The sequence below is a fragment of the Calidris pugnax genome, unplaced genomic scaffold (assembly GCF_001431845.1).
Source record: "Calidris pugnax isolate Ruff unplaced genomic scaffold, ASM143184v1 scaffold44, whole genome shotgun sequence".
NCBI lineage: Eukaryota > Metazoa > Chordata > Aves > Charadriiformes > Scolopacidae > Calidris > Calidris pugnax.
Genome location: NW_015094506.1, coordinates 16,844,329 through 16,871,837, shown reverse-complemented (window position 1 = coordinate 16,871,837; position 27,509 = coordinate 16,844,329). Strand labels below are relative to the sequence as shown.

The 27,509-nt window shown below is 36.8% G+C and overlaps 1 protein-coding gene and 1 long non-coding RNA gene across 4 annotated transcripts in view; one reads left to right on the top strand and one right to left on the bottom strand.

The window, feature by feature from the left end:
• Positions 1 to 27,509, top strand: part of SYT1 (synaptotagmin 1) — a 273,905-nt gene that overhangs the window by 107,618 nt on the left and 138,778 nt on the right. The window lies entirely within an intron of this gene.
• Positions 13,343 to 27,504, bottom strand: LOC106901369. The gene is made up of 4 exons (XR_001414305.1): positions 27,343 to 27,504; positions 23,856 to 23,988; positions 14,611 to 14,736; positions 13,343 to 13,641 (listed from the first exon to the last, which is right to left on the bottom strand). It is a non-coding gene; the product is annotated as an uncharacterized LOC106901369 (long non-coding RNA).

Here is a 27,509-nt window from a genome sequence, read left to right as displayed (position 1 = left end):
GTTTGTAAAATAGCTGCCAGGTTTCTCACCAGCTCATATTGACCTGTGCTTTTCCACTTTCCTCACTGAATATTCTCATAAAACTCACCCTCTTCTTTTGGGGCGATCATTATTTCCCAGGCTGCTTTCTTCTGGAAAATGAATCACAGTGCAATGCATGACGCCTTATAAACTTGCCCAGATTTGGATTCATCCTACCTAATTTTAGATCTAGAAAAGTTAGGCATTATATAAATACATTAAAAAACCAGATAGAATTGTATAAACTTTCCTCTGTAGGTGTCCCTTTCCAATCTGTTTTTTCTTCCTAGTCTGCTGTTAGCTCAGACGTAGTATCTGAAGTCAAGTGAGACAAATCCCACTCTGAAAGTCCTCAGTGCCCTAAGAGGTCCAGTGAAAATACTAATCTATCTAAGAATTATTGAAGTTACCTGAAAAAGAGGCAACACAGAGTACTGACTACTAATGATGTCACTATTGTGCTTGAAATGTATTGCAAAAGTTCATAGTATTTTATGGGGTACATAAAAATTTAAATAAAATATTTCCAAGTAAAATGAAATGCATCTTGAAAATGCATTTTAAGGTGCCTCAGCAACATTTTAAATAACAAGTCTTAAGCACAGTTTAGGGGATGAGAAGTATACCTTATCTTAGAAGTACAGCTTTTAACCTGCACACCACTAATACCAACAATGAAAATAAATACTGCTTCTGGTAGGATTCCCTAGCTGAAGGGCATTTACAGAAATTATTCCCCAACGTGAATTTCCAAAGCCATTATTTGTTTAGGCAAGTGGAAGCAGTGTCCTGGTGCAGTGCTATAGCTGCTATCTTCAACTCATTAGGTTCTGCTGTAGAAAAGAGATAAAATAACATGAAGAGTTTTCACAAAATTGGTCAATTTAACTGAGGGTCCTTACAACTCTTTAGATCTGTCTTTGTGTCCAGCAACCTGCTGGCAGGCAAAGGCGACGATTTAAATCCTTGGCATTTGAGATCCTTCTAATCATGACTGATGCAGACTTTCTCTATAAATATCTATTCTGTTGTACTTATTGTAGTGAAGAAGGATTCTAAAGAAGTATGTATCTGTTGTGCTTTGGCAGAGGTGATTCCCAAGATCACCAATATATGTAGTAATTAGATTTCAGTTTCCCTGTCAAAAGCATTGTGATTAAAATTGCTATGCTTAAAACTACTGAATTCTACCCTAAGCACACTTGCAAGAGTATGAATGTTGGCATGCATAAAATAAGAGTTCATGATGGCTTAGTGATTATTTTGACATACAGTTTGTATCTTTTTTAAATTACAGTTACTAAGCTCAACTGCTGATGGAAAATATGTATGCATTAATTAGTACAAGGACCGATAAGCATATTAAATCAGGCACATTATTTTTTGCATATAAATTATGAGATTATGGAAGAAAGGTTGTTGAGCTGGACATAAAAGTGCTAATAGTGATTTGTAAAACAATTTTTATAGTGGAAAGATATTGAAGTTGAAGATAAAAGGGAGTCTCAGAAGAAGGCATTTAGCTTTAAAGAACTAAAGAACTTAACATCCTCATCCTATAGCATTCCCCTTTTTTTTTGCAGCTACTCTCTTTGTACTATTATAAGCACAAGAGATTGCATCTGAGTCCTCCACATTGACTCTAAGTAAAGATTCTGCAGTTTCATTCCAGATATTTTTGAGGTACAGATTTCTCCTCTTCATAGACATGAATGAACTTGTTTCAGTGCCTGTGATAGGGAGGGTTGATATTATTCTGTTTTACAGTTTCTCACTACAAACAGAACATGTAAATCTATTGTGCTTTCCACTTAAATAACCCATAAACTGGTACTTGAACTGCAGAGATAAGTCTCAGTTTCTTATTCTTCTCACATGAAGATTTACTGAAAATTAAGCCATAGGCATTTTTCAATATTACCTTAACACCATTTCACATAATTCTTAATTAACATCTTTCAAACCTTTCAATAGAAGTGTAAAACAACTTTGGCTTGTCACTAAAGAACAGTATCAATAACTTATATGAAGTGTTTCATGAGTGGACATGGTTCTATTAAAACTAATAGCCATTATTATATGTATATAAAATTTTCAATTGAAAATACACATAGAGAATTTTACAAGTTACATATTACTGCTTACTTTATGGAAATTATGTGTGTGTAAGAATTGCATGTTTGTGCTCTCTATACTCATCGTGTGCTACTTAAATAGAGTTTTCTGAGGTCTGAAAGCTAAGCACACAGAAGCTGCCCAAATGAGAAACCTCCTTTGATGTAATGGTGGGAACCTAGAGAGAGCTGCCTGTGCACAGCAACTCTGAATAAGACATTGTTTACTTAAGTCTTTAGCAGTCAATTTGAAAATAACCATTTTTAAGATACCACTTTACTCATGTGTTTCTGTGGTCTAGAAATTTCACATCTGAGGATCACCGCCATACTTTTGCCTGACAGGAGGATTATATTAAAAAGAAATATTAATTTCCTAGAAAAGTAAGATTAAAGATTAGCTATTTTATATTTTCTGAGTTTTTGTTATTATTTTATATTTTCTGAGTCTTTGTTATTTTAAAATCAGCAAAATTAAATAATTTAAATATGTATTAGTTTTAATATAATCTGAATAATGAGCATTGATAATTGCCATAAATTTTCAGAAATTATAACATTTGATTTTTCTTGTTGTTTTCTTTTTGATTTATCGTGCATATTTTCATTTCCTATTGCCTATGGTTTTTCAAAAACTAAATAATTTAGAGATGTCCTAGATTTAGAAAATGATGTTTTAAAAATCTATGATTTAAAGTGTGCCTGGAAAAGGCACTTTATTATACACAAAAATTGTTTTCTTGCTTTCATATTAAAAGATGATTTGGGCAATGATAGACCATTAGTCTGGCCTCAGTAATATACAAGGATTTAAAAGATATTTTAATGAAACAGTAATTAGGGGCATGGAGGTAATGGAAGCCCACATGGAGTTATCAAATATGGAGTGTGCCAGAGTAAACTGAACATGTTCTTTGATGAAGCTGTTTTTTCTTGAGAAAGGAAGCTCAATAGGTTTTATCTATATGGACTTTCTGGCATTTGATGTGGAGACACATTTTTAAAAGAGGTCTTGGTTTTGTTGTAAATGTGTATAAAAGCTGTAAAGTGATTAACTGTCAGAAGGGGTAAACATGATGATGGGCTGTATTTAAAGTTATTGGATAGGAAGGAGGTTATTAGTGTTTTTCTTAAAGGAACATTCATCTTGAATCAATATTATTCATTTGACAACTGGCCCTAGAAAGTCAGAAAACTTAAGAAATATGCTTCTGATATATATTGTAGAGTTTTGGTAGCTTGTAGAAGGAATGATATTTCTAGGGAAAAGGGTTCAGATTGAGGAGAGAATCATTAGAAATACATAATGTGTATAAGTTCAAAATGAAAGGTAACCAGTGATAAATAATTTCTAGCCTGTTTGGGTTCTCATCCCTTGAAAACAACAAAGAAGGAAAAAAAAAAATACCAGTTCATGGGTGACTAGAGATACCACCATGGAAAACCAAAAGATTTCTAGGAGTTATTGGGCAAGATACTAAAGAAAAATTGAGATGTGTCAATTTAGAAAGACACAGGTAAAAATCCATGAAATGTTCTATACGGTTCTTGCCATCAACTTCCAGGGAGATAAATCCATATTAGAGCAGACAAAGAGAAGGGTTATTAAAATGATCGGGTGAAGAAGGAAACTCATTATGTAAGCAAAATCAGTTAATGATCTGATGTCCATCACAGCTGTCTTAATAGCTAAGGGTTGGACAGGGACTCTGGAGGTCAGCACAGGCTGGAAAATGAATTCCAATATATCTCAAATGGAAAACATAACTTTCATGTACTGTTTGAATCCCTATATTATGTTTTCTGTGTTCCTTAGTATTCCATATAAGAAATTATATGATGCCAGCTTTGACAATTTCTTAATCTTAGCTTTATGCCAATTTTTCATAAACCCTACATTAAATTAAGTGCATGTGTGTGTCATTTAGCAGTATCTTCATGGTCTGTCATTTTAGTAACTCTCAACAGTGAACAGATATCTTCCCAAGATATTCAGCATCTACTAAAACATACTTAGGAAGTCAATCCTTTAGTGACCCAAACAGTTCATGTGAGTTCTCTGTGATATGTCATTTCTGTGACAGAAAGTTCAAGGCTAGCATTTTCACTGCTAGATGATTTGTTTTCTGATTGCATTTATGCAACTTCATTAGTGAGAAGGCAGCAAGTAGAAAATCCCTAGGAATTGTCTTACCCTTTCTAAGTGTTTCTAAGTGTTGTATTGCCTAGCAGTATGATTTCAATATTTTTATAAGCGGCTGATCAGTACAGCTTAGGTAAGTTATAAAGGGAAAAGCTGCGTTATGACTTGTTGGAAAAATACCCTCTCTACTAAATAATTACATTTCAGAATAATATTAGGCTACTCTTGGGGATAGATTTTGGAGTAAGATGTAGTCCAGTAATTTATTTATTTAGATATTTACACTGATCTGGCCCTCCTACATATTATTTGTTGTTCAAGATTGCTCCAGGACTACAGACTCTGTATGAATCACATTATGAAGCTCTGAAAATGCCAAATATGAGTCAATATTTGTGGTATTTATCTGCACAACTCAAGCCAAGTCTTCTTCCAGAATAGCAAATACCTCTGAGAAAAGATTGAAATTCAGCTGGCATAAAAGGTTGTATCAGACTGAACCGCTTAGGCCTGGCCTTTCTGAGGAGATGCAGTTGGAGGAAGGAAAAGGAAACCCAGAAAAATAAATAATTTCACACAGATAATTGACCTTATTGCCCTGCTTCTCTGTGGGAAAGGTCCTGCACTTTCTAAAATGCTTGCCTTCATCTGGTAATTTGAGTTTGTTTCACAACTCTTAGAAAGTGATATTAGCTGGGGAGCTTCCCCAGTGTTAAGTGTGTAGAGCTAGGTCTACAAAGTCATATATAATAGCCTAGTAATGTTAATGTGCACATCATGTGAAATATTCTGGGTATTCAGATATGGCACTAAATTTTCAGCAGATATTTAAGTCATTGAAAATTGCAAATTTGGAAACGACTGCCAATTAAAAAAACCCTTTCATCTATTATAAAGACTGTCAATTCATGTTTGAAGAGTTGCTGGGGGGCTTTTTTCTGTTTTGAAAAGACTCAGGGTACTTGTTTTATCTAATCATCTCTTCTCTTGTCCTAATGTGTGTGGAGGTTTTATTGTCATTGCATTGTTCGGGGAATGAAGTATATAGGGATGATTATCTGTCTTTATCAAGACATGCATTGGTATCTGAGATGGCTTGATATTTTCCTGCTTGCCTTGAAATTTTATTCCTTCCAGTTTTCCTTCTAAAATATCAAATACAAGTTTCAACCCTGAAAAATATTTCTAGAACAACCATTGCTGTGCGTCTCTCTCAATTCTTCACTTCCCTTCAGAACTGGGTCTCTTCATTTGTTCTTTCTATGTTGTGAGTTCTTAGGCAAAGTTACTTTATCGAGCTTTCAGTGTCATTGGATTTAAGAACTGCAGCTCAGGCCTTCTGCCAAGTCAGTGTTTTGGGACTGAAATTGTCATTGTTTTTCTTTGTTGTTGAAAAAAATATGGTGTTCAAACTTGAAGCCAAAGCCCTTTTTTGTAAAATAAATAATTATCCTGACATAATTTGCCATTTGTACATGTGGCATAAATTTTGTGAGAACAGAGCAAGATGGGTTACAGTCCTAAAGAATCCTGGTTCTGTTTTCTCATTTTATTCCAGCAATAATTTCTCCTGGTGTTTAACTGGGAATTCCATGGGGGGGACAAGGCTTGTATGTTGTGAACTCACTAGCCTGATGCCATGTTTAGAATGGCAAGAAGCTTTATGCTTCCGGTATTGGATATTTTAATGACTGGAAGCAGAATTTTGACCCTTGATGAAACTATATCCTGTGTTTCTGTATATATAAAGACTTTTTATCCTAATTCTTCTCTATTTCACGTTACTGTCTAGAGAATTGACTATGGAAAAAGCAGCATCAGACCCTTGAGTTCTGGCTGACTGGCTGTATATTAATGTCTCATTTAAACATTAAACCCATGTTTACCTCCAAGTTATGAAGATGTTGTGCTACACTGCTAGTCATTATAGAAAACTGAAACATCAGAGATGCTGAAATATGAAGCAGAGGAAATGTGCTTGCTAGGAAAGTGTGTCAGGCAGCATTTTAAGATTTGTCTGTTTCACTGTGCTGCTGATTTTGCTTATTTGTTTTTATGTTCTGGCTTTATCTTTCAGTGTAACATTTTTGTTTTTTATTGGCACTTAGAGAGCTATGGATAGCAGCATATTTGCAATATTTTGATGTAAAGATGCTGGCATGGGAAATTTGGGAATAAGCTTTTCCATTATGCTGTGTACAAGCCTGATAAAGTCCTTTAATTTTTCTGTGCTTCAGTTACCCACATACAACACTGCGATAATATTTTCCTGCTGCCAGCCATACTATTCTTCCACTCCTCCTGCAGCAAGAGAATACTCTGAATAGTTAGGAAAGGGAATTCAAAACATTTATACTTAGATTGCTAGAAGAGGGTAATCCTGCTAATTCAGAACTTTAAGAAAAGGGGACATTTGTTACTTGTTTATAACTGATTTGTTTCAGTTACATTCCGTGCTGGTTTGCAAAACTCTAGCTTGTTTTGGCATGGCATTTGGATATCACAGTATGAAATAATGAGGACAAATTTATATGAGCCTCTGATTGTGCATACCTGGACTAAAGGTACAGATGCAGTCACTTCTTGATTTGCCTGAGCATATAATCATTTGACTAGATAAGGATTCACCTGTGATATATGTCAGTAATCAGAGCTGGCAAGTAAGATATAGAGGTCCACTTTTGACAGAAAACTATTTTTGCTGTAAAATGAAAAACATATAATATGCATATTCAATGTGAATTAAAAATATATGTTCCCAAAAAAAGTCATTACATCTGTTGTTCAAAGTTTGCTCTGGTTCTGATATACAGCCAAAATAAACACCTGAAATTTCAAGAGAACACTAACTGCAAATGAGAAATACCTATTGGGTGTTGTTGCCTTGAAAATACAAATGAGAAAAATCCAGGAAGCCATGTAAGAAAATCAAATATCAAATAGAAAATTTGAGAAGTGTGCTTGAAAATATTGTTTTCAGTGTGTCCTATAACACAGTGAAAGCCAGTTATATCATCTACCCATTTTCCCATCCCCAAGCCCTCCAAAAAACAAATCCCTTTCCACAAAATACAGCCATCTTTTCAGCTCTGTGACTAGCACCTACAGACTGAAAACAATCAGCAAGAATTTATGCACTGATTTGAGAGGGCTGAGGAAGAAATAGAGATTTCCAGACCACAGAGTAGCCGCAGCCCAGGCTGGGTGGCTCGAGCATACGCAGGGGTGTGAGAAACCCACTGATGCATCTCGCACATCCCTGGTGCACGTTCAAATCACTGGCTGTGGGAGTGGGGAGTGGAAGTATTTCAAACTTTGCCGAAAAGGGCTTTGAAGTTTGTCAAATTCATCCCAGTATGGATGGGGAAAAAAAATCTGCTTGAATTATTTTTACATGAGGAGAGAATTGCTTCCTGCTCAGCACTAGGCAATTTCAGATTGTGGGTCTCAAACACGTACAAACACACTTTCATGGTGTTTAACTGCAGGGTTTAGGTTGGAACCACTTCAGAGGAATATTTGAACGTTCCCATTGGATATTTGAATAATACAGGATTAAGATTTTTCGTGTATTTTTACAGCCTAAGCTTTATCATGAAGATAATTGAAAAACATCCTTTTTAAGAACTGCTAGATGTAAAAAATCTGCAAAATATAAATCATGCTGGTCAGTTTACATCTAGCTCTGACATCTAATGGGTCCCTCTCTTTATTAATAGAAGAAGCTGGGAGGAGTCAGGTAGAGCAGAACGGTCAGAAGAGGGTTGGAGCTGTGTCAGCTGTCTTTCCCCTCGTGGCTTTGAGCAGTTTTGCTGTCCTCACTGGCTCAGTGCAGCCCCCTGTAATCCCAAGCAATGCAGAAGGATTTGCTCTCTGAACACAAACGCTGTGCTAGCCTACCTACTTCTTACACCATTGTCTGAAGATACATGTCTGCTGTTGGATCTGTTCCTTATTGTCTAATTATATTGTCCAGTGAAACAACTAAAATATGGCAAGAGTAATTAACAAAAGAAAACAAAATCTTCTTTTTTTTTTTTTTCTCAGCCTGCTGGGAACATACACACAGCCACAGGCTGTGGCTGACCCACTTCTTGATAAATCGCATAGCAAAAATGACACTGAGGCAGCTAATGCCATCTACTGACTAAAATAACACTACCAACAGGATAGTCAACCTCAAAAAAAGCTTGCAGGGCTGGTAGCATTAAAAATAATCAGAACATTATGTACACCTCTTTGATTAAATATAAGCTGAGCTTGGGAAGTTAAACCAGATGCTTCAGGAATCAGGATTCATTTGTCCTAAGCTTGTTCTGCAGCAAGAAAGCTAAAATAATCTGTTGTTAGAAAAACCTTTCAGTAACCTGATTCTCAAAATTGCTGAATACCTTCTCTTACATTGTCTTCAGTGAGATTTGTGTCTTCTCAGAACATCTGAAAATCCATGCTGACACTGGTTTGCTAAAGATACTTTATATGCTGGAACTAATTTAAAACAGAAAAAAACATATGCCTTTTCTCATCCCCATTCATCATTGCAATGAGTTATACCCCAGTGTGTCATAAAGCTGATTGTTTTCACTTCAGAGGTGAGACTGGGCTTTTTATTTTTGATACCTCAATATGAAGACCTAATCAGTCTTAGCTATGACTCTGCTTTATGATATCTGCAAATAATCGCTTCATTTAAAGTATCTTTTCCTATGTTTATATTAACAAATATATTGCTTCTGTGCAATGTGCAGAGAAATTTGCTTTTGGAATAAAACACACATTTCCTGCTAAAAATCATTCACTGAGCAAGGTGGATTACATAGAAGATATCAGCATCCTCCAGGTTAATAACAGGGAACATTCTCTCTAATAATGAATAATCACCTCTACACAGTAAAGCAAATCAGTGTGCTCAGCTCTTTTCTTAGACAATTAAATTATAAATCAAAGTCTCATTAAAGCAGATGAGGTACTTCAGTATGTTTTTAAGTGGGGTGGTGTCACTTTAACTGGTGTCACTTTTCTGCATGCTGAAATATTAACACTTCTGAGGTAAAATCCTATTGGTTTTGTGGAGCTTGGTAACTTCACAGAAAGAGGTGCTGCTTCTAGTCAAGGTGAATCTGCACTAAATGCCTTTCACCCAACAAAATACTGGCGGGATCACTCTTTAGTTAGCTTACTCTGGCCTTTTTTGTACACCGGTTATCCAAAGCTGACTGGGACAACAACATTGCAGCACCTTTGTACGTTCCCTCCTGTTCCACAATGGACCTGCATCCTTCATTCACGGCCTCCGGACCGCTGCCACTCTGTAGCTTTAATACAGAGGCAGTTTAAAATGTTATGGAACTTTCCAAAATTTATCCACTTTTCCACTTCTTCAGGTGAAAAGGACCTTTGGTCATTTTGAGGAAACAAGGTTTTTAGCTAAAAAGGAACATGATGAAGGAGGTGTCATAATTTAATGGGGCATGGACTAGTATACAAGACACAATGTTTATAGTTGATACTGTTCAGGTAATCTTCTATAAATACTACAGTTCAAAGAATAAATGCAATTAATGGAATTCATTCATCATTTCCACTTTCACATAATGTTGCCTTTCTGTGCCAAAATAATTTTCATTCCATTATATTAAATCCGTATGACATTCTACCAAATACTCTTCATTCTTGACTTTAAGTAGTGTTTGCCAAGCTACCTACTACATTAGATCAGAATAACTTTTAGTTTGACAAAAATACTTCTATGGCCTAATTAATTACTCTTTTTAATTTATTCTACCTAACATATATCATAAATAATCCAAGTTTGAGGTGATTATATAATCTTTAACATTTTTAAAGGTATCTTCCACTACTTCCATGTGATGTTTTCCCATAAGTCTGTTTTATAGTAGATGTTTAAAGACTCATAGAATCTCTTTACAATTCTCAATTTTATTACAGATTTTTAATTCTGTTTGGTTTTATTTACACAGTCACTGTAGATGAGACCAAGTCAAAATAGTAGACTTAGACTAGATATCAGGAAGAAATTCTTTATTGTGAAGGTGTTGAGACACTGGAACAGATTGGCCAGAGAAGCTGTGGGTGCCCTGTCCCTAGAAGTGCTCAAGGCCAGGCTGGAAGGGGCTTTAAGCAACCTGGTCTGGTGGAAGGTGTCCCTGCCCATGGCAGGTTGGAACTAGATGATCTTTAAGGTCCCATCCAAACCAAACCATTCTATAATTCTATGAAAAGTTATGTAAATTTTCATTAAAACATTCTGTAGTCATTGTTAAGATGTTTTTCACCCCTCAAGATTTGACTGCTAATTACTTTTAAAGTATAAAATACATGTTGTGGACAGTACATCTCAGCAGTAAGCATATTGAATAGCAGAGATAGCTTTCAATCTGCCTCCATATAAGGGAAATGTGTTTGTTTTCAAAATGTCATGGATTCTACTGCTTCACAGGTGTTTACAAAACAGCAAGTGAAGATATTCTTGCATTGGGTTTCACTTTGCATGAGCAGTCAACTTCTGTTGAACTTGGATTAAGATCTTATTCTTTCTGAATAAGTAAGGTTTACCTAGGAGTAGTGAAGACAATTAAAATGCTATTGCAATTTGCCTAGAATATCCTATTAAAATGATAAATTAATTTTTTTCTGTATAATTTTTAAATTGTTCAAATGGTCATGTCATTCTCTATTGTGTGATATCTATGGTGGTTCTGAAACTCTGTATTTTTAGTCTTTAGGAGGGAATTTCTTGTTTTCAGTTATATTCCAAGGACTCAACGAGCAATTTCTGTAGAATTTATTGCTTATTTCATTCCTTTCATGTTTGATTGGACCTTTTCTTTTAGAGATTGAGGATGCATTTATTTGGAAGCTTGACAAAGAAATATATCTATCTACATATAAATCATAATTATATATATTTTTACCAAGATACCATACTATCTATGGGAGTTTCCTAAGCAGAAAGCATTTTTTGAGACAAATGTACAATGTTTTTCTTGCTTTTGTGTAAATTTAAAATGTTGTCTAGTGTTTACTATGGTTAACATGAAGTCTTTGGTTTCTGGCACTGATAAGATTTGTTCCACATTGGTTTAGTAGTTAAAAACAGTAGTATTGGGATAGGGGGAAGTTTTTTTGTTGAACTGGTGATATGGTTGGTTTTGTTTTATAAAGTCATTTAGGTTCTCTAGTCAAGTTATTTATATTCCAAACATTTTATGGTACTCACAGAGGACATATAGGAGAAAATATTGGCAGCAATATATGCAATAGACAACTCACTGTTGTTTGCTGTATCTAGGAATTTTTAAACAGCTCCATTGCAAATTGTGCAGCATGTACTGGTACTCACAGAGGACATATAGGAGAAAATATTGGCAGCAATATATGCAATAGACAACTCACTGTTGTTTGCTGTATCTAGGAATTTTTAAACAGCTCCATTGCAAATTGTGCAATACCCAAAGCCTGGGTATTTTATTAGCTGTTATAAACTGGGGTACTGGTTTCAGAAAAAAACAGCTTAACATTATGTGATAATGGCTGACTATGAAGGATGGAGATTATGCAAAGAGCATGCATAAAGAAGCTGTATTTATAAATAGAATATGAAAGCCCATTTTAAATTGCTTCATAAAATTTGATGGCTTTAAATGAACCTTTGTGCCAAACAAGCCAGTCTTCTTGTTTTCTGGAGGCATGGATTAGAGCAGGATTACTCAGCGGGCAGGAATCACAGACCAGAAGTAGGTCACAAGGATCATACCAGCTAATGGGCAGAATCCGGCAAAAATCCCCCAATCTCTGTGACAGAGCAGAAGCTTTGAACGGAGGTGAAAAAGCTGCCCATCCCTCATAGATATCCTACTCTCACTGCTTCTCCTGCTTTTCCTGCTGCAAACCAGCACCTGTGTGGTGCTTCCTGATCCAACCTGCTTGCATGTGGGGCCTGTTTCTGCCACGTTTCATCCATGCTGAGATGATTACCAAAAACTGCCTCCTGTAGCCACTCCACATTACCATGCAAACTGGGGAGAAACTGAGAGGATGGGTTTTGTGTAGAGCCATGGCAGATCATGGTGTGAACCCAGGAGACCACTGTGGGCTTCAGCGCCTTACTCTCAGTGTCACCACATGGAGTTACTGAATTCTGCGTTCTCGATGGCTGCCCACTGCAATTTCTTTAGTAATCTGTACAAAGAAACAAAAGAGTCTTATCTTTGTTTGTCTTTCTAATTAATGTTCCTCCCTAAGAACCAGGTGTTAGTGCTAGAACTGGAATTCCTTGAAGTCAGTCTACTGCTGGGGTGCCCGTGACCACCTCATTCCTAAGTCTGTATAGATGCATGCAAAAAAAAAGGAGTCAGAGGGAGAAAAGGCACCTTCCGCAGGCTTGTGGAAGACTGTTCATCCTGCCTAATAGTCTGTATGTCAATGGAAATGGAGAGCTGCTCCATATTGGGAAGGTTCAAAGATTCCATGGAGGAATCCATTGTTGTCCTTTGAATGCCTCACATAGACACCTTGTACATGGCATTAGACAACAAGGGGCATGCCTTCTCCTCGCCTCTCTCTCCACCCTGGCCCTGTTTCTTTTCCACAAGGAAATCTGCCTCCCGGGACCCTGGGGGAAAGGTCCTCGCTGACAGGCCACGCTGCATTGTATGCAGTGACTTGTATGAAGAAAAGTTCATACCTTTGTAAGAAGATGGCAAAAAGTAAAAATAAATTATGATTTCTCTTTCTCCTTCTTCCACCACTTAAATATGTAAGCCAGCATATTAAACAGTATTGTGCAACAGGAGGGATCAAAACAAGACTTCATACTTGTTAAATTGGAGATTGGTAGTATGTGTTCTAATTAAAATGTGTAGACCACATGAGAGAGCCTCAGCATTGGGTAATTTTTATTTATTCGTTCCTTGCACTTTTTACTTTCCTTCTTATGACCTTTCTTAGGACGTGTGACTCATTCTTTTCTAGCATTGTTTTCCCCTCTTCCGGATTTCACCTTTTCTCTTAGAATCTGTTCTCTCACTTTGTTCTTCTCCTTTTGTTTTTCTTTTCTCTCTCCTGAATTGCACTCAACAATCTCTCGTGTCTGTCTGTCACCTTCTTCCATGAGTATTTTACTACCTCTAGGACTTTCTAAGTGCTTTATCCTTCAGTTTTGTCTCTTGATATGATACTTGCCTCTTCCAGGATTTCCTTTTCCTTGCCATCACAAGCAGTTTTAGTTTAGCGTTTTCCCTGCAGATTTGTCTCCTCCCCATCAGCAGTAGTATTGAATTCCCTCTGCAGTAGGAGGAACAGGAGTGGGCAGATGCTAATTCTGTCCTGAGGTAGCATCACCTGTAAAGAGAAGGAAACCTACATCTGAATTCAGCCCAGACTTTTCTTTCTTCTGTGGTACTGCTAGTGTCAGGGAAAGGAGCTGACTTCAGAAGACTGAAATTCCAGTCTGAAACATCAATTAAGGTCAAAGAGGAACACAGCACTAGTCCTTTTAAATGCTTACTGAGTTTAAATGTTAATATTGAGATTTGTGAGATACAGGGTTGGGAGATATATAGCCTCACAGGTTTTTTGATTCCATGCCCATTACTATTTAATTAGTTGTTTCTCTTATGAGAAGTTGAGTTCTGCTTTTGCTTTTTCTATCGTTTGATCACTACACTCCACAATCTTCTTATCCAGTCTCCTAATAAATATTACATAGCAACAGAAGATGGTGGCAAAAGTTGTGTTCTAGTGAGGTGTACTGAATATTGTAATATTGCTTGGCCATTCCTTAGTCAAGTCTTCATTGATTTTGTATATAGTATCTGGAATTTTGTGTACCTTTTCTTTCTTCTCCAATAGAGGAAGGGAACAGTGGATAAAAATCTCTCTGCCTTTTCAGATACGGCTGAAAAGGCGTTATTTGGGAACGCCACTTCTGGATAGAATTGTTCAGATGCATCCGTTTCCATGTACAAACCCAAACAGATGACTTCTTTTTTTCTTTCCTTTTTTTTTTTTTTAATTTAAATAAAGCTTGTCATCAAAGGGAAGGCTATATTTAGGTCAGAAAAATGTTTAGCTTCAGGCAATAAAACTATTCTTCAGCTTTTAATGGTTATTTTCTATTCTGTCAGACTTAGAAACACTTCACAAAGCCAAGCTCCTGAGGTTCCAGGATCAGACACTGGAAAGGGGTTCAGCACAGAGGTCCAAAAATAACACTTAAACATAGGTGCATAATGAAGAGAGGATTAAGATGATCATAGGTAGCAGCTGCACAAGGAAAAACTACATTTCACAGTAATTGTAGTGGCCTACTTGTGTCATCATAGGTTCAGTGCCATCCATGCTCTCTACTTCCTTCTGAGGCTCTGTTTATCAGTCTTTTGGCAATGACAGCAGATGCTCTTAGGAGCGTGATGTGTCCAGATTAAGAACAGAATGCTGAAAAATAGGAAAATACATAGTAAAATCACCAGGGGACTAGATAACTTGAATTTTACAAAAGGAACAAGCTTGTTCACTCTAGTAAAAAGAAGACTAAGAGGAATATTGAAAAATATTGATGATATAAATACCAGCAGGGGAAAAATACTGTTGAAGCTAAAAGTCGACTCTGGCCATGAATAAACTTAGACTGGAAATTAAAGGAAGCTTTCCAACCATGAGAACAATGAGACTCAGGAACAATCATCCTGTAGGTGTGGAAAGGGAAAAATCCTGAACTGAATTGAAGAGAATTTTGAAAAATTTCTAAACATGCCACTGTCGAGTACTGGAATCTTGCTTTAATTGCCTTATCTCCCAGCTAACTTTCACTTTGGACTACATTCTTAAAATTGAAGAGTTTTAGTGTTTTTGTATTTGGGAGCATTTTTTTCTAAAATGCTTGTTTACACACGTATGCATCGTCTCTTATAAAAGGTCTCCTGAGAAGCATTTTTTGTGAAGTCTGTCTATGCAAGCATCCATTTAACCCTTTTCGTGTCCTCTTGAACTATTTTCACAGGTGTTTTTCTTTTAGTTTTTCTTATGGAAAAGTTGGATTTTCTTTGTTCTACCAGTTGGGATTATATCAGGGCCTGTACAAAACTAGACAACTTTTTCTAAAAATCAAAAAATTATTTGCTCATTCATAGGATCTTACCCATCTGACACAAGTAAACTGAGTTCCTTTAACATGGAAACAGTGAACTAAGCATGCACACCTCTATGAAGCAGTCATTCTCAGTAACAGCAGTTTTCAGAAGTTTTATTCTTACCCCTTTACTTGCTTATTGGTGTAATTGGGATGAGCATTGTTTCAGTTTATCCATATACGCCACTAAGACGTTATATTCCAGAAAATGAGTACTTCACTTTTAGACTGTACATCTAACAGTCTCCAGTCTGTAACTCCAGTGCATGACCCTATTTTGTCTGCCATTGTCACTGGGTTGCCCTTAATCATATTGATATATTCAAAGACTTCCCATATGTAAGGGACTAAAATGCTGCATCATATTTTGCTACTATGTTTTCCCTTCCATTTACATTTCTTAAAATGCCTTGGAATTTTGTCACAGTGCCTTCATACATATGCATGATGTGCCACTGCAGAAGACAGAACTCTTTATTTTTAGAACTTATGAAAAATGCATCCAAACTTCAAAGATGAATTAGAAATCAAGATTTCTGATTAGATATTTTGGGATTCAAATCATATGAGACCACTAGAATGTAGACAATAAAAAGGGTACTATTAATGTGTCTTTAGAGAGAGAAAATATCTTCCATAAATCCCAAGCAGTCTTCTAAGCATTTGGGAGACAGGAAATACAAAACATAAGCTAAAATGACAATTTTGCTGCCTACAGTTTGTATCTTGTGATAGTTTTAATATGATTGCATATTCTTTCTTTCCTGCTACATCACTAAAAATGTGAAGTATCCTGGAATATACTGTGTTCTATGTGTCAGAATTCACTGAGACACAAACAGAAACAAAACATGATGATGTGTCATGATTTAGAATTTATGTAAGCGTTATAAATAAATTTTAGGATTGAACTGCGTTATTTATGCTTTTATAATAAATGTGACATTATTATCTTCTCTTTGCCTGTTAGCAAGTGAAAATCCACTAGCAGTTTTTTTAAAGTTGGAAATTTTTTTATTAACTTTCAACTCTCACTGATGTACAAATTTAAAGTCTTTACAAATGACTGACTTTAATTAGGAATTTAAAATGTAAATCAAATACCACAGCCCATTGCTAATCTCTGCTTACTAAATTTTACAGTACTTTATATTACAAATATTTTGTCTGACTTCTCAAATAAAAAAAAAATAACAGATTCTGTTGTGAAACCTATTATACTTACATGTTTATTGAACTGAAATAACTGAATAAAAACCTAGAGCTAGTTGTATAAAAAAAAAATTACTAAATAGAAATTATTCTAAATTTTGAAACATAAGCATCTTGGGATGAAAAATGGAAATCTAAGAACTGCATACCCAAAGTTAGCATTTGCCAACAAACATTAACACTTTTCATTTTATTCTTGGTACCTATAAGTCTTATATTTTATTTTCCTGTTTTCGAGGGAAAAATCCAAGGTTGTTAAATATCTGAAGGCTGCAAGATTTTTGAACTATATCCAATGCCTACAGCTTGTGGAATTCATAAGCTTCACCATTTGAAAGTGATTCACCCATTTGCTCATCAATGACTATATAGTATGCCAGAGAAAGAAAGTCTCTCTTCTGTGCTTAGTAATTTAACCCACCAAAAAACCCCTGCTGTGCAGTTTACAAGCTGTGCAGCAGAACAAAGATGTCAAAACAGAATCTGCTTCCTTTTTTTACCAAAAAAAAAAAAAAAAAGCCCAGCATTTTCTTGGTTCAAAACTGTCCTTCTCTGTATTGGGCCAGTTCATTAACAGATAATGTTTGCCTGCCCAGAGCTCTGCTCTTTTACAAAATCTGCATATTAACTGTAGTATTTACTTAGTTCTCATTCACGGTTCTCATAGCTCCTCCAAAGACAAGGAAGGTGATTACTGCAAACAAGAAGAATCCCATTTTTAACTACTTATAGTTTATTCTCTTTAAACAGAAAAACATTTCAATCAGATCTACCTGAAACATAACAAATTTGCTACAATCTGCACCTTGAGATCTGCTCAGAAGGTATCGTCTTCAGGCATTCAAAACAAGAACTGTGATTATTATTGAGTAGCTAATGTGAAGAGATTATTTTCAGACATTAACTCTTCCTTTTTCCTCTGCTTTATATCACTGCCTTACTCAATAAAAAATAAAGCAAAAGAAACAAACAAAAAATTCAAGACCTGGCTATAAAAGTGATAAGTTTCATTTAAAGGAAGGGATGATAGACGGGAACATACAAAAAAACCTCATGTGTTTAGCCTTGAATATACCAGGCACTAGGTGGTGACCATTAAAATGACTTCAAGGCAATATGCAATACATTACCATAGGATAGAAGAAGCAGTTATTTTAATATCAGAAGTGAATTGGGTTGTTTAACTTCTCGGCTTCTTGAACATTATAGCCATTTTAGTATAATTAAAAGAAGATGAGTTGGATGACTATTACTTTCCCATGTTTACAGGGCCGAACCATGATTCATACTTTGTGTACAAAGTATGCAACAGAAATGTAGTAGATCTTGGAATATGGCCAAGTGCTGTTCTGTGTTTATGAGTATGCAGAAATATACAGATTTACTATACTAGATTAAACCTATATTCCATCTAGTTTAATGTACGCTAGTACTCATGCAATATAGTGTGTGATGTCTGGCAGTATTTAGAATCAGATGCTTCAAACAGGCACGCAAGAAATTCTAAACCAGCTGGTTGTGGAGCAATCTGTCAAATGGGAAGTGACTCCTAACCCTTGACTGCTGACAGTGCAGAAAGGAATGAGACTTGGGAGCTTTCCAAGGGTAGTGAAGGTAGTTTCAGAAAAGAGTGTGGGAAAAGACTGTTCAGGTCACTTTGCAATTCACTTCCCAAAGGGTACATCTGATATCTCTCTGTTTACATAGAGTACTTTTTTTTTCCTCTCTCTCCTGTCTCAGGACAGTGAGGTTCTTGGTTGTGTATGCCTAGAACATAATCAAAGAAACTTGTTAAAATATAAACCGAAAAGACTTTACAGAGATTTATATTAGCAAAAGTTAAAAATTGTTCCTGATAGGTTCCAAGATACAATTTCCTTTTACTTTTTCAGTACTGGTTTCCATTGCAAGTGGAAGTGGTGGGCTCAAACTATAGCCAAATAAATTTTGTACAGCATCATTAGGCTGCAATATACAATGAGATGAACTGGTTTGCTAAAAAACAGTCCTTTCTTTTCTATGCTATTATAATGAATTTTCTTACATAGATCTTTTAACAGTTCTGTGTTCTAATGAGACAGTCATTTTAAATTAAAATTTCCGTCACTCCTAAACAGTTGCAACTTATGAAAAAGACCTGAAAAGAATTGGTTATTATTCACTCCAGCTATGCTAAATGAAGAGATTTATTTGCTTCTGCTGCAGTTTTGAACAATTGAAGTATACTCTGCAAACTGAACCACTTCCATAGCCTGTTAGATAGTATCAGGATCTATAAATGCATTCTATCAAATATTTATTTTGCACTGTAATTAGCATTCTTTGTTGCTGTTTTTTGTTTTTGTTTTTGTTTTTTTTCTTCTGGTTCTAAAAGGACAGTCTCTGCATCAAGGACTGTCTGAAGTCTTGTCAGCTGTATCTGTGCTGACCCGTTCCCGGTTGTGTAGGTAGAATGAGGTGCTGATGAGGAGGCAGGTTTGCTGGTGAAGTTACACTGTCTTCTGATATTAGGTAATGCAGGCTGACGAGCTGTTTCTATTAGAGTAACAGCATACCTTAGAAGTTTTGCTGACATGTCTGCACTGCAGAGATCTGCTGGCATCCTATGGCCTCAGCTAGGTAAGCAAAACCAAATAAAGAGAACAGAGGAAGGAAAGCACAGTTGATGAGAGGAAAGGGAGTTAAAAGTAAGAAAGGGTTTTGCTGCGTGGAAAGAGAATTATGAAGGTGTAGGAGGAGATTTTTCAAAGGTGGGAATGATAGCTAAGTGTCTAAATTTCCCTTTCTGCTTCTGAAAATCTCTTACTAATATTACACAGAGACTGAGGTAAGATAGAGGGGAAGATTAGAGAACAGGAGAGAGAATGTCTGGGGGAGGGATCTAAAGAGATAAGCTGAAGATGGTTAATGAAGCAGAGAAATGTGATTCTTGGAGTAGCATGACTCACACGCCAGGATAAGGCAAAGGGGAGCAAAATAACAGCCATGAGCAAAGGGAAGAGGTGCGGCTAAAAAGACCAAACAAGTAGAAGAAGAAATTTAGCTTATAAAAAAAGGTAAAAATGGTTTATTATAAAAGAAATAGACATTAATGCAGGCTGTGCTGGGATATCAGGTGATGATAAAGAGAGTGTCTGTGTCTAACCTCGCCTGCACGTAGATGCTGCTGCAGTGCACCTCAGGGTGCTAGTTCTGATTATCCAAACTGAAGGCCTGAAAGCCTGTCACAGCTTCCACTGAGGCTACATGTGTAGATTTAGGCAGCCCTAAATGCCTTTTAGGCTAGTATGTATATTTTCACACCATTCACAATCTTTATTATTGAACAGATTCTCATTTCACAGCAGGTATCACTTGCCCATTTTGTCACTGGATGGCTTGTCATAATAAGTGTGAGTGGGCTTCAACAGAAAGCAGATTTCACCCACAGTACCACCTTTGCCTGTCAGAAAGAATTAAATGGGCAAATAAATGTACCTAACTGTCATGTTTTTAACCACTGCTCTAAATGCTAAGCAATAGTCTCCTTTGGTAAGCAGAATACAGGTACCTAAGACCCCAGTATCCATTATTTCCCTGTTGTCTCACAGCTGGTTTTGTATCAAGGCAAAGTGTGTGCTGTTCTCTTCCTGTGTAGACTAGGTTGAGAAACTGCTGCTGCTAATACTAAACTGAGCTGGAAAGTGGGTGTACTGTAAATCTAAAAGTTCTTGATTCAAGCATTGCAAATAACCCAGTGAAATAGGTAATGGTCATAGAGGTGCTTGATACGCTAGATGAAAAGCAGAAAAATAAATGCCTCGGGTGTCATTTGAGAGTTTGAGATGATAACTTTAGTATTCTTGTGCACAGGTGTGGGTACATCACTTCCCTGAGTTTTGTTCCTTAAACTGTCCCCTGCTAAATTCATGGGACTGGAATGTAGGATAAACAAATAGCCAGTGAAGAAATCACTGAGCTTTGGTCAGGAATCTGCAAACAAATGTTTGAGTGAGAGAGGTAAAGAATACTTGTTGAGTCCAAACTAGTGTTTGGATTCAACTAACCAAAAAAGCATCTTTACACTAGACAGTTTTGACTAAAGTTTCACCTTGCATGCAGGCAAAGGCATCCCAGTTCTTCAGCCCTCCTGATCCTTTCCTTCTCTTCTACTAAAGTTACAGCCTCCCACTTGTTCCCATTAGCAGTATCCAGTGTCTGCCAGTGCCTGGCTGATATTGCAGTTCTTTGCTCTTCAGCATTTCTTCTACAAGAGCCGACAATGTTTCAGAGAGATGACACTCTCCCTCTTTGGAGACAGCCAGCTGCCACTATATTTTCTTCTCTCCCAATGGTGTATTTTGGCAGTAGATTTTCCTTGCAGCTGTGACTACAATTTGCATTTGGAGAGTATTGCTTTATAAAGAGAAGGTATTTAACAGAGCTAACAATTATTGTTTTCAAATGGTTGGAAAGGTGATGAAAATTCCAGTCAGTGCTTGTGCTTGTGGATTAAAAACAAGTATCACTCATTGCCATAAATGCTGCTTTTGTCTCCTGCTGAGACAGCTGATAAAGGCTGAAACACAAATGCCACATTAGCCCAGGTTTCAAAAGGAAGGGACTTTCAGTGGGGCTTTACTTCTCAACCTGGCCCCAGGTTTGTTAAACTCTTCAAGGAAAGCCGGACTGCATGCGTGTAGGACAAGGACACTGCATTTGTTCCTAACTTCCAAGGAGATACCTTGGCTTTTGGTTCTTTAGGTAGTCTGTGAACTTAAAACTGATGGTTTTATAAAGGGCAGGAGAAAAAAAAAAAGTGCTATTTAGTGTATGCAAACCATTTGCAGGAATAGTCTCTTTTGTCTTGGTTGAAACAATTTTAATTATGCTGTTTATTTTTTGGCAGCAAAAATATGAACAGGATGAAGTTCAAATCTATGTTGTTTCAAGCTTTTATCTCTTTTTTTTAATAGCAATTAATAATAATCAAACAGGAATTACAAGCTTATAATTAAAGGTTTAGTAGTTGCTGCTTGGTTTAAAATGCCCTTGAAGTGGTATTCTTCTTTTCATCTTTCTTTTCTCTTTGCTCATGCCCATTCCAGCAGGGCTAATTCCCTTTTTTTTCTCCAAGGACTTTGTTGAAGTGAAGGCAAAACTTTGACTTACGTCTCTTCATATTTATGATAATCTTTTTCTTGTCACATTCTTAACATTTTACTGCATCCCCTTTTATTCCATTGTGAATGTCCCTTGTGCTCCAATTTTCTGCTTTTACCTCACAGTACGTAAACTATCCATTCTATTCTGCTCTGTTTTCATCAAGAACCAGCCCTTAGCAACTAGATAACACCCTGATACTGAAGATTTCTTCCTTTCACACACTATAATACATCTTTTCTCTTCCAAAGAGATTTCTGGAGCTCATCAAACGCCCGTGCTACAGAACAATGCATCCGTGTGCTTTCGCTCAAATATCTTTTCTCTTCACAGAACTTTGAAATGCTAACTTATTTATTACTCTATTCTAAAGAGAAAGCAAACAGTTTCATCAATCATGTTGAATCCTTTTGTGCTCCCTTTTTGTAATGTAGGTATAATCACTGGAAAGCTCTCGGCTGCAAGTTTTTGAGAGAAAGCCAAGGATTTCTTTAACAATTAGTGCTACGTTCATTATAGAGGACCAAGCTCTTGCAAATGGTGCTGGCATTATCGTTTTATTCCAGTCCTGTATTTACGTGCTTTCATGAAGACAAAATGCCCAAGCCACAAAGCAGACACACATGTACTGAAAGGATCTTAAAGGTCATGCAAGCCTCTCTAAATCCAGCTTCTGTTTTGGCTCACTTTGATTTACAGATTGCAGAGGGCAAAAAACAGCTACCAGAGGCTGAAAATGAAGTTAAAATTATGACTTGTCTGTCCCGGTCACTTCCTCCTCTTGAGCACGTGGAGCAGCAGGGAGCCTGAGCCTCTGCCTTGTGTCACCCGCCTTGCTGGCCAAGTTTACCAGCCAAGCAGTGGTAGCACACGACCTTGGAGGATGTATATCTGTAGTGCTGAAGCTCCCCAGCTGCAAGTCTGCTATGCCACACAGTGCTCAGCAGGCCACAGACCACATAATAGCAAAAATGGTGCTATTTTCAGCTGGAAGTTTGCTAAAGTTGCATAGTTGTACAGCAGCTATGGTGACCTAAAAAAGTGGGAACTGAGTGCGGAACTAATTGTCCTTATTCCGTGCTCTGTGACAACAGAAAATCTAGTTTTCCTATGCACATATGAAGAATAAGTTTTTTGTTTTCACTTTTAAATGGATAGTGGTTATAGGTTAGGTTTTGTGACCAATAGATGGTTATAATGCCATAGCTGCATATGGAGCTTAGCAATAAACAAAATAGGGGAGAAAAAAAGAAAACTGAACAAACAAAAAAGCATTATCACATTGAAGCATTCAATTAGACAACATGATCATCAAAGAAAATAAGATCTGAAGCAGAACAGGTTTTTAAATTGTATCAATAGGATGTCTATACACAGGAGAACTCTCAGTTTCTCTCTTTCATTTGCTCACTTAAAGCTGTTGTTTTTCGGCATGAATGTTAACTGTGTAGCACTTAGCGTACACGCAGCCCTTCTTCTTATGTCCCAGTTGGACAATTAGCTCAATCAGCTAAATCTACAGAAAACTAGAAGTACGTGACAGTGTGCACTAAGATGCTTAAGTGCTAGAGATCTAACTGCCGTACCTGCTGCACTGGGTTAAAAAACAACCCGAAACCATCCTTTAGCCAGTGAGGTGTTCAGGATGGTCCGGGTTTAATTACCAGTAAGTTAAGTAAAATTTGCTCAAGTTTCCATCCACAAACTTGAAAAACTGAATTATCTCACTTACAGGCTTTTGATGAACAACACTTTTCCACCGACGAGCACTGAGTCAATGCTTTAAAACAAAGAGCACTGTACTGGGCAGAAGAAAGAAGTGCTCAAAACAAAATTGGGCAAGCCAGCAATAGCAATAAATCAGCCATGCCTATTAAGTAGGATTTCTATCTCCCCAGGTTGTTTTGGCAATAGCGCTAACCTTAGTTGCCCTCCTGCAGCAGTAAGTGGCTAATGAGGCAGAATGGTCTATCAATCACTGCCTCAGTCAGGATGCTACTGCAGACTGGTGTCCAAATTTAGGGAAGATCCAACCCACAATCTAAAAGGACATGACGCTCTGGGACTTTACCTGCCATCCTAGATGAGGCACTCAGGAGGACTGCTTTCAGAATGCAGCCCAGGCATCTCAGTTGGCCTCAGTCCACCAAGTTTCTTTCAAAGCTGTGCTGAACGTCCAGATGGAAGTGGAGGATATTCATGACCTAGAAGGGTCATACCATCAGACAGAGACACCAGCCTGCTTTTGTCATTCTATTTATACAAGCAGAGAAAATCCAGGTTGTGGATTTGATTAGAGGATCCCTGATGCTGTGCATATAAATACCCCTACTCTCTACAACCTTGGGCTCTTTCATAGCTTCAGGCCAAGCTTCCCATATTATATCCGGAAGATGTGAGTACCTCAAAACGGGTTGCTCAGCAGCCAGCATGCTGAGTGAGAAGCTGTCTAATCAGCAGGGTATGCTAAACACAGGAGTGACTCATAAATCCTGCTCCTCCTCTGAACTGTCTCCAGCACCTTCTTCCGGGTGGTGTTTGTGTTCTCTCCTGAAGGCGGGCATGCAAGTCCTTTTTTTTTTCAAAAGCTGAACAGCAATGACTTTCAGCATTTCAGAGAAGCACAAATGGATGGAGGCAGCAACATTTTTGTATGCAAAACTCAGTGATGGGAGAACTCACTCAATGAAGGTAACCTTAGGCTAAGGTTTGTCATCTATCCAAAGGAATTCAGAACTACAACGTGAGCTTTCTGTGGTCTAGAAAAGAGAAGGGAACATAGCCACACTAAGCATTTCCATGTGCAAAAAACCTGAATGTTTTTTTTAAATTCATTAAAATCACTAAATTACCATTCAGTCCTTAACTTTATTTAAACAAAAAATATCCAAGTAATTTTCTTTTTTCCTTTTTTTTTGTTACTTCCTCATCTTTATTCTGAAGCTGTTTTCTCTAGTATTGCTCATGTGTGAGTTGGATACAACGTTCTTGTGAATGGCATCCTTCCTAAATTGCTCATCTACAGAAATAATTGCAGAACAATAAATAGTTGCACTAACAGCAGAAACTGCCTCAGCTTACAGTTATCAGTTGTTATAAAAAAAAATCAGATAAGTGTAAGGGTATCTTTTAAAAAGATGGCTTTCCAAAACACTGTAAGGAATGCATGATTATTAATCTCAAATTAGGATCTTTTTTTTTTCTTTTCAGTAGAAAAATGTTACAAGTTAGGAATTAATTGTCATGTAATTGATTGATAATTTTCCCTCCTGCTGTGTGCAGAAAGTTATTGGATGATGGCATATCGTTCTCAACAGGAGGAAAAAGTATAAGTCATTATGGGACAATTAGTTCCTATTTCTACTTTTTCTTCCATGTGCTGATAAGATTGCCTTCTAAGTGTAAGTACAGTAATTAACCATAAATATCATATAACTTTTTCCTTTTTATTTTTTTAACTTAAAATGCAAATCTAAATGCCGGTGCATCCTGTGCCCCTGTGCTCTTCTTTCCTGGACTAGTGACATTCATGAAACAGTAATTTTCACGTAGTTGCAATTAACAAAACCTGTCACAGTTAATCAGTTCATGGTTTTTCAGCATTGTTCCCGATTTCATTGCTGGTATGATATGGCTGAAGAAAACCCTGAAAAATCTTTTTATCAACATCACAATTTATGAAAATTGTGTATTTCCCCACAAACCCACCATCTGTTTACAAGAAAATTCTTGGCTTCAAACTGTCATTGTTTGCTTTATTGACAGTGAAATCATAATACTTGGTTACTCACCTTACAGCGAGCATAGTAGCATATCATTAATGCACACGTGGGAGGAATATATCTATTATATATACCTATACAGAGAGCTGTATTTGTGTATATGCAGGTACTTTACATGTATCTGACTGATATCTGTGTGAGGAACTACTGACATTTTTTAAAACTAGAATGCATCTACCTGAAAAATCTGAATCTTTTATTACACAGAATTTGCAAAGCTTGATCTATAGAATTCACTTACATGTGAGTATTTTTCCCATTAATAGACTTGGGTGATGCATCTTAAAGCTTTAATGCCAAATACCAACTGTTTACATTTTTCTAAATGCCAACCGTGTAATTTTATCATAGGATCTGAAAAACTAGCTGAGCTGATTCCTTCTTCCACCTACCACCAAGTAATGCAGCCCAAATTTCATGTGCTTGGCTACAGGGATATAATCCCATGCCTTCAACTCTAACTGTGTAATCTGCAGTGGGTTCTCAAAGACGTCATCAACTGGTCTTTGAGATTTAGTTTATAATTGCATTCATGATGCAGAGGAGGAATACAATCTTATTGTGTTCTCCTTGTTTTCTTAGCTTTTTGAAACTGCAGATGTAACAGGGAAAAAAAAAAAACCACTTGATGCTGAAGTTGGAATGTAGTACTCATTAAATTTAGCATATATGACTGAATATACATAGAGAGCAGATCTTTTTCAGAAAGAAGGTGCCATTTTTCTGTAATCACTTGTCAGAGTAGAATCACACTCTGAGGTGCCAATTATATCACAACCTAAGTCCAAGACTTAACTAATCTGTGAGATAGTACTAAATTGTACATCTCGGCTCCCCATATTTGGTTCTTTAGTGCATGTACCATCCTGCTTGTTCTTAATTGATTTCACTAACCCCACGGTTACTGAATGCAGAAATTGGGACACATAGGAAATCTCAGTAGAAGGAAAATTCAAAGTGGAAATAGTGAATTTAGAGCTATGACATACAGATACCAAGGCAAGAATAGTGTTTCTGCATATTATTTTACAATTTCTGTTGTGTTGTTCCTTATGAATTTTACCACGTCATAGTTAATCTGTATGGCACTTTACTAGTTTATAGGCTTTATTAGAGCCATTGATTGGACAGGAGCCAAGTATGTGAATATAAATTGATTTTATGCAATGTACGCAACAAGGAATTTATTGATATAAAGGGCTTCATTATTTGTAGGATTACTCTAAAATGATTTTGGAACAGCAAGAATTCTCTGTGGACTGTATTAGAATTTCATGCTTAAATGCAGTTGAACACTAATTTTTATATGAATTCTTCTGTCTTACACTGCTGTATAAAGGAAGACTGGAAGTAAATACCAGGGGAGTAGAAATGCAGATTACAGCTTCAGGAAACAAAATGCAAGTGTGAAAGATGACAGAATGATCATGTGGGAGGAAATTACTGTAGTTTCTTTCTTTCCCTTATTCCTATTCATAACTAGCTATTGTCAAGGACCTCAGTCATTTTGAAGCGACATTTGCAGTAGTAGAGGAAGACAGAGGGGTTAAATTATACATATTCTGACGCCTTGACAGACTTGGTAACCTCACTGCTGCTGAAACATGACAACAATGTCAACATCCAGGGAGACAGGGCTGTCTCCAGCCCCATTACCTCTAAAAATCAAAAGAAATACATTGCTAAGAAATATCGTGTACTTAGGGGAAAATAAGAGTTTCAGAACATGGTCAGGGAAACAGGCACTTATATAGTGAATCTATGCAAGGGACTCACCACTCTTGACTTGCTGCAATGCTCTTTGCTCTTGAATTTTGTGTTTCTCTGTAAGCTGCTGTGAGTCCTCTGGCTCCTGTGTGCTCTTCTGCATTGCAGGAGCAGAAGTTTGAAATGCAGTCAAAAAATTATGGCTTTTAGCTGGAAAGCAAATAGTGTTGGCTTCA